This window comes from Urocampus carinirostris, chromosome 9, assembly GCF_059441175.1.
Source record: "Urocampus carinirostris isolate Australia breed hairy pipefish chromosome 9, RoL_Ucar_1.0, whole genome shotgun sequence".
NCBI lineage: Eukaryota > Metazoa > Chordata > Actinopteri > Syngnathiformes > Syngnathidae > Urocampus > Urocampus carinirostris.
In genome coordinates this window covers 38853016-38865437 of record NC_142357.1, presented here as the reverse complement: position 1 = coordinate 38865437, position 12422 = coordinate 38853016, and the positions used below count along the sequence as shown (strand labels likewise).

The 12422-nt window shown below is 41.0% G+C and overlaps 1 long non-coding RNA gene across 1 annotated transcript in view; it reads right to left on the bottom strand.

Annotated features, from left to right (window-relative positions):
• LOC148360246 (uncharacterized) overlaps positions 1 to 12422 on the bottom strand; it is a 68890-nt gene that overhangs the window by 24595 nt on the left and 31873 nt on the right. The gene's annotated exons all lie outside the window — the stretch shown is intronic.

The window sequence follows — 12422 nt, the reverse complement described above, 5'->3', positions numbered from 1 at the left end:
ACGATGATATTATGTCTTTAGATAAATCGAATGTCAATTATTGTCACGATTGCCATGGCGCCCAATCGGCCCCGCCCGTGTGGCGCCGGCTGCGGCTCGTTGACAGATTGGCTTCCCTTCTATTGAAACTCAGTGCTCTCACTCACCCTTTGTCAGTCCGTCAACCAACCTCTGCCCCGCAAGACGTGGGTTTTGTCTCTGTCCGGTTCCTCCATGTGTTTCCTGTCCGGTATTGTTCCCGTCTATTTTTTCCTGTTTAATATCGATCTCCAGTTTTGTTCCCGTCTAGTTTGTCCTGTTTAAAACGATATCCTGTTTTGATATCAAACCTGTCTGTCTTGCCCTGTCCGTTATCGCTCCATCCATCTGATATCTACTCAAGCAATTGGTATCGATCTCGTCGGGCTCTGGCTTCCTGTCATTTCCCGCCAGACTGCTACCTTACGTCTTCCGCCCAACGATCGCCGAATCACTGGCGTTTGGGTTAAAGTGCATGACTGCCCCATTTCCCGTATAATAAAATCTTGTGTGAGAATCGTCACGCATTTGGGTTCTCCTCCTGTTCCGGTTAATGACAGACACGTAGTTTTCACGGTGCTATAATGAACTCGATTGCTACAAATAAATTATAGAACACCTTAAGCATCAGTCGAGACTCTCTTTGAGGATCCAAGGGCTGCTACAAGAAGTACTGTGCTTAAGTATTTCTTAGGCATCTGTATATTACTTGAGTAGCCTATACTTTAATCGATCCTAAATTACTATTTTTTTTCCCTTTTATGTCTCATAAATTGGGTCAATGAACAACAAATTTGCAAGATATTTCAACCTTTTTGTACAATTCCGAATAGAAAACAAGGAAAAGATTTTGTGAAAGTATCAGATCTCAACCTCCAGAACAAATTCAGTATCAGATATGTTTCCTACAGTGGAAAGTGTAGTTTTAAATTACAAAACTACTAGAAAAGGAACACTTGTCAAGACCAGAACGGGGACAGGACCCACTTGCGCTGCATTTCTCACAAGTTTTATTGGAAGAAAGAGAAAGGGTTGCGTCCACGATTCAGTGTTCGTTGGACGCGGGAAGCAGGTTGCTCTGATACTCAGATTGTACTCAGAAAGCGGAAGTGGATTTTCCGTGGCGAGCGACGGCGGTGTCGGGGACAGAAAAACGGGTCGGTAGCTGGGACAGAAGAGCAAAAACGTGGTCTGGGTCGTAAGTGAGTCGTAAGCCAAAAATAGGAGAGAAGACGTAGTCGGGGACAAAAGAGATTGAAAGCCAGGACGGGAGAGCAGACGTGGTCAGGATCAAAAAGGGGTCGAAGCTGGGGACAGACAAGAGCAAAAAACAGGACAGGTGGGAGTCAGAGTCGAAAGAGGCTTGCCTAGTGTTCACTGAGGTTCGCAGACGGACTGACAAAAGGGGACAGACACAGCTGAGTCACATCAGTAATCGTTACAACACTATTATCCAACGGATACAACAATTCCATGTTTCCACTTACACTGTTCCGTTTAATCAAGTGTACTTGATTTGAGCTGTAGGGGAATTCACAGTCCAGTTTATTAAAGAGAAGCTTTTAAAATTGACCTCACATGGACAAATGCCCTTGGGTCCACTTTTAAAAGCATGCAAACAAACCAAGTGCCAAGTGTCCCCATAGTTTGAAACGCTGCTAAATCCATCTGCTCTCTTCGGTTTTACAAACAAACGACTTTAGGGCAATTAAGGTTAGACTGTATTCTTGCAACTCGAGCTAGAAAACGTCGGGAAATGTGTGCAGGCGAAGCGCAAATCTTGTAGCTCGCAAAGATTCTTAACACCACCAAGAATTTCCGCATTTCCCCGGCGGATGCTATACGAGTATTTTTTTTGCCCCTGGGGGAGGTCAGTAAATCATATCCTTCGGGTGCAGTTTTGAACTGTCAAAAGGAACTTAAAAAAACACCCCGATCAAATATAGACTATGAAATAATAGGGAACTTTGGAGTAAAAATACAAAGTGTCAGTCGGGGGCAAAAAGCTTGGCTGAGATTATGATCAAGGGAGCCAACAAATTGGGTTTCAGTAATAGCAGCAGAATGGGAAAAACTCAACCACTAATGTATTTAATTTGAAGCTCTTACTTAGCCAAAAGCAGCATCTAAGGCAAAAATGTCAGACTTAAGAGCAGGGTTGGGGGTAGGGTTACTTCAACTTGATTACTCTCAATGACTTTTGGATTACTCCAATACCAAATATGCTAATAAAAGACAAAAGAAACTAAATATGAATAAAATGATGACTCACAACACGTAGTAAGCTTTCTCTCCTGGCTTTGATCCCTTTGATCTCCGGCAAAACTAACATCAAATGCGACAGAAACAAAATGAAAATAAATCCAAACAGCTTGCCAACAACATTTTTGCCGTTCCATGTGTTCCGTTACGCAGCACGGCGGCGCAGTGGTTAGCGCATTTGCGGCACAGTTCATGTCTTGGGAACCTCCTGCGTGGGTTCAAATCCAGCTCCCAGACTTCCTGTGCGGAGTTTGTATGTTCTCCCCGTGCTTGCGTGGGTTTCCTCGGGCACTCCGGTTTCCTCCCACATTCCCAAAACATGCATTTCAGGTGAATTGGCCGGTCCAAATTGTCCCTAGGTGTGAATGAGCGAGTGAGTTGTCTGTCCCCGTGTGCCCTGCGATTGGCTGGCAACCAGTTCAGGGTGTCCCCTGCCCACTGCCCGATGATTGCTGGGATGGGCTCCAGCACCCCCGCGACCCTACTGAGGATAAGCGGTGTAGCTAATGAGATGAGATGAGATGTGTTCCGTTACTCCCCAAGCCTTCACAAAATTGAGTCATTATATTCCTATTTAGTTTCTTTTGTCTTTTATTAGCATATTTGGTATTGGAGTAATCCAAAAGTAATTGAAAGTAATCCAGTTAAAGTAACCCTACCCAACCCTGCTTAAGAGCACTTATGTTAAAGCCAAGGCCCGCGGGACACATCTGGCCCTTGTGAGGGTTTTTTACGGCCCCCAGAGATTATCCTAATTCACAAACACTATGGTATTTTACACAAAGAATCGTTGTTTTTTTTACTGTATCTTCGTTCTTCTTGGAAGGTGCCGTCCGAAATTTGAAAATATTCGACTCATTGACGCTATTTTCTGGCTTAAATCATCATGACAGCCTCTGTCAAGCTGCTTGTGTGGCAGGTAGGTGCAATTCTTCTGAGTTTGGACTGTATTTGCAACGATTATTTTCTCAATTTCGCCATTTTCGTACTACACTAACAGAAAACTGTGAGCACGAGCATAAAAAACAGTCGCCTGCAGACAATTTTTTTCATTTGGCCCTCCGTGCATTTGACTTTGAAACCACTGCTTTAGTACATGGGTGGGAAAACTACAACCTGCGGGCCAATTGTGGCCATTTAATCCGGCCCACCAAATATAAAAGAAATTGAAAACATTTAATGATAATTTTTCTGTCCAGTAAATCTCCAGGATAAGACATTAATCTGTTCTGAAGTAGGAAACGTAAGTAAGATTGTCATTCGGCGGGGGGTAAAAACCCATGATAATTAGCCAATGAGTTTATCCAAATAAAAACGCTAAAATAAAAATAATTGTATAAACTTATAAGCTATATACGTTAATATGGGTAAATAACATAATAAATTAATATACATGTAAAGTTAAACTGAAATTGTATTGACTTGAACTGGTCTAGTGGAGTAATGGGTGGATGCAGAAGAGGGTGGGAGGCGGCGACAATTGATTAAAAATTAAATTGATTTTAAAATTTCCACTTTGGAATTGTGACGCCCTTAGACGATTTTCTTGTATTATTCACACCCTTATTTTTATGAATAATCCCGATTGTTGATTGGTTATGGCAATATTCCATAGCCAAGGTAGCAAATCTTCTTCACATTTCTTCATAATCGCAAGCGTTTTTCCAATCACGACAGTTATCAGTTTTTTGCTTCTCCCTTTAGCAAGTATTAGGATCCATAGCTAATCGTTTCAGGACAGAAACACAGTATTGTATTGCACAAACTTGCAAACAAAGCACACAATACTCTTAACTGAACGTAGAGAGAGAGGGGCATTGTGGGAGGTATTTCAGCCAATAGCAAATCGACAGCGGTGCAAAACAAAAGCAGACCAGCATTTTATGTGTTGTGGGGCTGCTGTATTCTGGGGGTCTACTGCATTTATGTTGATAGGATGAATTCCAACAAATGTTTTCCATCCCCAACTTGCAGATCAATCATAAAGGGGTAGAGCCCTGTTTTTTGCCATCCTCTACAAAAATACTCCCCAATTTTCCTGGCCGCACTATCTCATGGTCCGTTTCGATTCTCATGATGAAAATATTTCCCTTTTGTCAGACTTGGCAAGAAAAGGCCCTGTTGGGTCATATTAGGGACTTATTTACAAACTTCCGCGCAGAGTTTATTTTCACTCGTGCACGTTCTCCCGTTTGGGACGGCATCCAAAACGATCGCTTTGTGTGTCCGTACCCACGTAACTTCAGCCACAAATCTTTTGCGTCCGATTGGAGGATCGTAGGATCTGCGAGTTTCTCTGCCAGTTATCGAGCTACCGCTGTGAGAATGCATTTGCCATCCAATACCGTGAAGGTCCGGCCGATGAGATTTATCGCTGGAGCGGAAGCTTAGTGGACTATAAATGAAAGTAGTCATTTTGGGAAGATATCTAGGCTCTTGTTGGGTCATGTGATGAGGACCTTTCAGATGGGAGTCATCTGGATCACAGCAGTCCACCTTTTCGGGCAGAAATATCTCAGAATCGGGAACCGTTGTATCATTTTTTTTGGAAAAGTTATTTATAGGGATGCGGCAGTTCAGTGGTTTTCTAAGGTAGTGAGTCAGGTTCCTTATGGGGGTGGGCACGAGGCATCTGGAACTTTTTTTTTAACATGTGTGGCATCAGTGGTGTGGCTTTGCAATGGATTCAAAATTATTTGACGGGGAGGAAGCTGTCACGAAATGGGCCAGGGAGCAGGAAGTCGGAACTCATTTGCGTAGACAATCCGTCACTTTAATTGAGAAAGTAAAGTTGTCCAACACACAAACGGACCAAAAACAAAACAAAGCAGGTTCAAAGGCAGGCAAAATTACAAAAGGCATGAACAGGTTTTCAACAAGGTTAAGCAATTATCTGGCAGAAGGAAGTTCCAAAAGGCGCGCTTAAGTACTCCAAGAGCAATCAGTCCAATGCGTCTCAGCCGGTGTCAAGGGGCGGGGCCAGCTGGGCGCCATGACAACCGTGCAGGACATGACAGAAGCAATATGAAAAATGAGAGAGTTGTCATCTGAATACCGTATTTTCCGCACTATAGGGCGCACCGGGATATAGGGCGCACCCCCAAAAAATAGTTTTTGGTCCTATATTTTCCATAGATAAGGCGCACCGGATTATAAGGCGCTACAATGGGAACGTCGACAAAAGAGTCAGATGATTCAGTCCAACTGATTACCCCCTTAACATTCCCAAAGCTTGCAAAGAAGCAAATACGTGTCGTAGACACGTGCGGATGCGGTGTCCGTACGATGTCACTCAAATGCATCGTTTCAAATATCATTCGGAAGGTTAAAGTCTTGGGATTCAAGAAATGCCAAACATTTCTAAGTTTCTATTTTCTTTTTCGCTCGCAACTTTACTGTGCATATGACAATAAACACTTGGAATTGAGTTTAATTCACTCAACTCATCACAGCAACATCAAGATCGTTCTAAAACAAGATACCGGGAAAATATAAAGCCGCATAGCTCACCTAAGTTCTCACGTTACGCAATCATGGTCTTCTTACAACCGTGAGTGAAGTAAATCCAGGAGAGTAAATGATTTGCAAATACAGACTAATAAAACATGTTTCTTTATGGTGTACTTTAGCAAGCTTGCTAAGCTTGCTACGCCATTGCTAAACTCGGCCAATTGCAGGGTTTGTTTTGGCCATCTAGCCAATCCGAGGCTCCGAATAACTTCAGCCAATAGCGATCGATTTAACGGATGATTGACACATCTTTTTCGGCCAATTGCAGGGTTTGTTTAGGCCCTCTAGCCAATCCGAGGCTCTGAATAACTTCAGCCAATAGCGATCGATTCAACGGATGATTGACACATCTTTTTTGGCCCATTGCGGGGTTTGTTTTGGCCCTCTAGCCAATCCGAGGCTCTGAATAACTTCAGCCAATAGCGATCGATTCAACGGATGATTGATACATCTTTTTCGGCCAATTGCAGGGTTTGTTTTGGCGCTCTAGCCAATCCGAGGCTCCGAAAAACTTCAGCCAATAGTGATCGATTCAAATGATGATTGACACATTGGTTAGCCAATGAAACGCCGGTATATAAATCCCAGCATACACCGCGGACTACTCCACGTTCGGGGGAAAATCGAGTCGGCGGCTGTTGCGTAAGTTGCTAGACCTTGTGATTTAATGTTGATCCATAAATAAGACGCACTGTATTATAAGGCGCATGGTCAGCTTTTGAAAAAAATTAAGACTTTTAGGTGCGCCTTATAGTGCGGAAAATACGGTACTTGGACATCTGTTGTGGAGTACCACAGGGTTCTATCCTGGGTCCAAAGTTATTTAATTTATATATTAATGATATTTTTAATGTTTCAAAACTAGTAAATTAGTGCAGACGACACAAAAATTTTCTATTCAAATGATAACTATATTGATTTGGTAACCTGCATTAATCGTGAATTAATTAACCTTAAAGTATGGATATAAATAATAGTAATATTCTTTGGTAATCGCTAGGAAAATCAAGATTTAGAAGTAAAAATGGATGGTGCTGCAATAGACACTGTATCAGAAATTAAGTTTTTAGGGGTCAAAGTAGACAATAAATTAAGCTGGAAAACACACATCAGACACAAAGAAACTAAAGTATCTAAAAGCATTTCAATAATTAATAGAGCCAAATTCATTTTAAACTATATTTCATTGTATTTATTTTATTGTCTAGTTCTGCCATACTGCACATATTGTGCAGAGGTCTGGGGCAATAATTACAAAAGTTGACTGCAGCCCGCTCAGTAGCCTAGATGGTAAGGCGCCCGCTTTGAGACTGGGAGGTCGGTGGTTCGCGCCCCGGCCGAGTCATTCCTAAGACTTAAAAAGTGGTCGGCGGCGCCCTCTGTTGGCTGCGGCTGCATCGGCTCGCTACAACGGGTCAGGTGCAATCGACATTTCGTTCTGTGTACATTGTTACACAGAATGACAATACAAGGAAATTATTATTATTATTATTATTATTTTTATCCTCCAAAAATGTGCAATTAGAACCATACACAGGGTAAGATATCGGAATCATACTCATATTTTATTCCAGCAGTCCAAATTATTAACATTGGATGATTTTGTAAATATTTTTATGTTATAACTGCTATTTAAGGTCCACAAAAACATCCAAAAATGATTCATTCGGAAAGAGGGAAATTATAACTTAAGGGGCTGTGGTAAATTCAAAATCCCACTGGTGAGAACCACCAGGAAAAGTATGTGTGTGTCTGTGTGTGGAGTCAAACTTTGGAACAATTTACAAGACCAGATCAAACTATGTCAAACTATTCACTTGTTCAAATTTAAATACAAAAAAACACTGGCAGAATGCAGAGATGAAGAAAATGGCGTATGAGTGATACGGGAGATTGGAAATACTGAGTTTACAACTATGGTTAACTTGTTGTTATTGTTGCTATTGTTATATCATAACTGTTGATTAATATTATTGCTATTGTTGTTATTATCATTGGTGTTGCAGTGATGTTTGGCGACTAGGGGCATTATGACGTTGAGGGATGGGTACTACGATGATTAGTGTATAAAATATGTGACTTGTTATTATTGTAATTATTGATATCTGACCTATGTAATATGTATATCCATGAGACTTTGTTATAATAGACACAAGAGGAGAAGAGGATCTGTAAAATGTATTTAATAGGGAAGATGAAAGGGTAGGGAAAATAAGAGTCTGCTTCATTTTTGAACATGTTAACATTATTTTGTTATTGAGTTATTGTTTTTGTCCTGTTTATTTTATAATGTTCGAAATAAAGTTTTCATTCATTCATTCATACTTCAAAAAAACTACAGTAATACTTCAAAACTAAATACAAATACAAAATCATCTTCTTGATCTTAAGTTCAATAAAGTGACACGGGATGTCGCAGCTTCGTGGGATCTGGTGGAAAAATGCTTCGGGGACAATGACCTTCAACTTAAACAAACACAAACTAAACTGCGCTTGTCCACAATAGCAAATTACATTTTATGAAGTAGAGTCACTAATTAACTCAAAATCTGTTATCCCTGATTGAGTTGGAACAATACCAACTATAATAACAGTAAACTTCTGGAATACAATATCTCTAGTTCATGACGTCCTCACTTTAAGGCAGGGGTGTCAAACTCATTTTAACTCGGGGGCCACACGATAGAACAAACATTCTGTCGGGGGCCGGACTAGTGGATTAAAGAGAAAGAAAAAGAGATAAAGAAATAAGAGAAGGAGGGAGGAAAAAGGAGAGAGGGCGGGAAAAAAAAAAGAAAAAGAGAGAGAGGGAGAGGGAGAGAGCGTGAGAAACAAAAGATAAAAAGTCGTGAGAGGGGGAAAAGAAAGGGAGAGGAAGAAAAAATCAAAAGAGAAATAGAAAGACGGGAGAGAAAAGAGAAAAGATAGCGCAAAGGGTATGAAGAGAGAAAGAGAAAAGAGAGAAAAGGAATGGCGGTGTCAGGGACGGAAAAACAGGTCGGTTGCCAGGACAGGGAGAGCAAAAACGTGGTCGGGGTCGGAAACGAGTCGTAAGCCAGGACAGGAGAGTAGACGTAGTCGGGATCATAAACGGGTCGGTAGCCGGGACAGAAGAGCAAAAACGTGGTCGGGGTCGTAAGCGAGTCGTAAGGCAAGAATAGGAGAGAAGCCGTAGTCAAGGACAAAAGAGATTAAAAGCCGGGACGGGAGAGCAGACATGGTCTGGATCAAAACGGGTCATAGCTGAGACAAACGGGAGCAAAAACGGGACAGGCTGGAGTCAGGGTCGAAGAAGGCTTGCCTTGTAAAAACAGAGGTTCGCAGACGGACTGACAACAGGGGATTGACAGGACTGGGTTCAGATAGTGACAGGGAGCCAATCAGAACCCGCGACAGTTGGTGCTAAATAAGCGGGCACTTGTGATTCACATCGGTAATAATGACATTAGGAGCATGAAAATCCTGGAAAGTGGAAGTTTGAAAGTCAGTTTAAATTTGAATCCACCGTTTCCTCCCCTCTCTGCATCCACCATGACTCCACTTGACCAGCTTAAGTCACATTACACCACAGCAAGCAAAATGACATTTTTTATACACACATATATCAAACACGAGTACTACTTAGTTAATACTATTTTGTTATTTTAGCTAATAACCCGAACGATCTAAACAATGTAGAAATATTTTGATCTCCATAAGTAAAGAAAGAAGAACAGTTATGGCCCTGTCATACATTATTTCTCTAAATTCCATGAATGGATTTTCAAAATAGTTTTCTAAGTGACTTCTTTATGAATATTCCATTTAAGTGCTACTAAAATTTTATTTAATCAGGACTGCCATGATGGCAGCATAATTATGCAAATATATGGACGAGATCCAGCATGCATCCATATACTTGAGTCTACATTATTATTACATTAGTCCACCACAGCATTTCAAAATTGAATATTGATAGCCACTTTCTTTAAGGGACAGTGTGTATTATTTAGCGCCTCCTGATGGTGAAAAAAACTGTGGCCTGGCCAGAAGGAAGATACAGGCTGCGATCCATTATCCCCAATACCATATTGCTGCTGGCGGGGACCAGCAGAAGGCCCTTTTGTCGGTAGGCATGCTGTTCTGGCCTGCCTAAAATGAAATGCACAGTTGTGGCCATTATCCCTGGTGGACCCCTGCTGAGAGCAAGGAAGCAAGGCTTTCTTTTTCAGGTTTAGGCCACTGAAGCTAGCCATGTTACCCACCTAAAATGAACCGCACTGTTTTGGCTGCAATCCTTTACATTATTACCAGTTCATCATTGCTGAAAACGGTTTGTCTTTTCTGCGTGGCGATTCTTTTTTCCTCCCTTCCTAAAATGAACTTGAGCAGCCGCGATCCATTATCCTTGGTTGAGCAGGGGCCGGCAAAATGCATGTGATAAATAGAATGGGGTATTTGTGTACTTCTAGGAGTATTTTCAAATCACTATACTTTTTATTTTTACCTGAGTAGATTGGTGAAAAAGAAACTGTACACTCACTCTGCTACATTGTGCTACATTGTACCCGTTACTTAAATACATTCCGCGTAAGTAAGCGTCTGTCCGTCTCTGCTAAGGCGCAGTCATTTTGGCAGAGACCTCGTTTCTTTTATTTAGATTTGACCAGTGACTCTAAAACCTATGAGGTAGCACTTGTGAGCAGGGTTAGGAAGGTTTTGACTGCTCTCTCTCTCTCTCGCCCTTGCTCTCTCTCTCTTTCCTATTCTCTTTTTCTTTCTCATTCTCTTTCCCTCTCACTCTCTCTCTCTTGTTCTCTTTCTTATAGTCTTTCTCTCACTGATTCTCTTTCAAATTCTCTCTCCCTCTCTCATTCTCTTTCTTATTCTCTCGCTCTCTCTCATTGTCTTTCTTATTCTTCTTTGCTCTCTCTCTTTGTCTCTCTCTCTCATTGTCTTTCTTATTTTCTTTCTCTCTCCCTCTCATTCTCTTTCTTATTCTCTCTCTCTCATGAATATATATCGTCTTTCTTATTGTCTTTCACTCTCTCTTTCTCCCTCTCTCTAATTCTCTATGTCTCATTCTCTTTCTTATTCTCTCTCTCTCTCTCTCTCTCTCTCATTGTCTTTCTTATTCTACTTTGCTCTCTCTCTCTTTGTCTCTCTCATTGTGTTTCTTATTTTATTTCTCTCTCTCATTCTCTTTCTTATTCTCTCTCTCTCTGACTCTAATTTTCTTCCTTATTCTCTCTTTCTCATCCTATCTCTCTCATTCTCTTTCTCATATATAAATATTTTTTTCATTTTTTCCGTTTCCAATCCACAGAGGGTTCATCCAAACAAACAGTCTGAGTACACAGACTTACAAGGACATATACTTGTCATTTATTGTTGATTCGATGGACTTTGATGATCTGATCAAATGATTGTTTTAAAGAAAAAAAAATCAATATATAAGACGTTTCTACAGTTATTCAGGACACCATCAGGAGGACATTTTTTCACTTTTTTAATTCTATTCAGGTCATTTTTAGTACTACTTGAGTCATATTATTTTTAAATAACAGTATTTTTACTTGAGTACAATTTTGGGCTGTTATACCGGCCTCTGCATATTACACAACATCAGCCGTATTGTTCGGAGCCCACTCAAGGACGTGGGCTGGTATCGATTTTTTTTTTACAGGCAGGCGTCAAGACGGCTATTTTTGACAAAATAAAACAACTCCAGCCACTTTTGTTAAGGTCATCTGGAGCTTTTCAAAATAAAATTGATTCTTTCTATTTTGAGACTTATCTGAGACTAGTGACCCGCACTGTGTTTTGCATGAACACCGCACAGTTAATTTCGTTGGTTTAAAATGCTGTAAGGAGGGGCCACAAATACACTATCTTCCTTGCGTGAAAATATCATAGGGCGGGGACGCTGTAACCCGGGGGTCTCCTATTTTATTCAAAAGGCAAAGAACGGTTTCTCATGCACGGAGCATAGACCCAAAAAAGGTTCAGCAAGAAAGAGTTGGAATAAACTCAATTGTTTGCTTTATGGCTTGGAAAACCACTTATAGCTAAAATAAAACTACACTCGCTGAATTTCGAAAGTCCCTTGAATAAATCTTCTCACGTCCCGAGAAAATAACGAATCATGGAAAATTCTGTTTTGATTTAACAAAAAGGAATGATTTCTAATGTTTGGCAATGAGAAACAATTGCCAGTCTTTTGCTGTCAATTTAAAGGGGCAGTGTGTATTTAGTGTATCTATTGGTAAGTCAAGTCATGTTTATTTGGGACGCCCTTAATCACAAAGAGTCTCAAAGGGCTGCACAGACCACAGATTATTGCAAACCACAGACTATATGACACCATCCCCTGATCTAAAACCTACATGAGGGCAAGGAAAAACTCAAAAACCTCAACATGATGAAAATGAAGAAACCTTGAGAAGGGACCGCACATGAGGTAATTCCCCTCCCAGGATGACCAGGCTGCAATGGATGTTGGAATAACAAATCATACGGTCATGAACCAGAACAGGATCAGGACCCAAACACGTGACGTTACTCACACAAACCTTTTATATCACGGGAAAGTCATGCACGTTAGGCAGCAGTCTGGCGCGAAATAATAGGAAGCCAGAGGCCGACGAGATCGA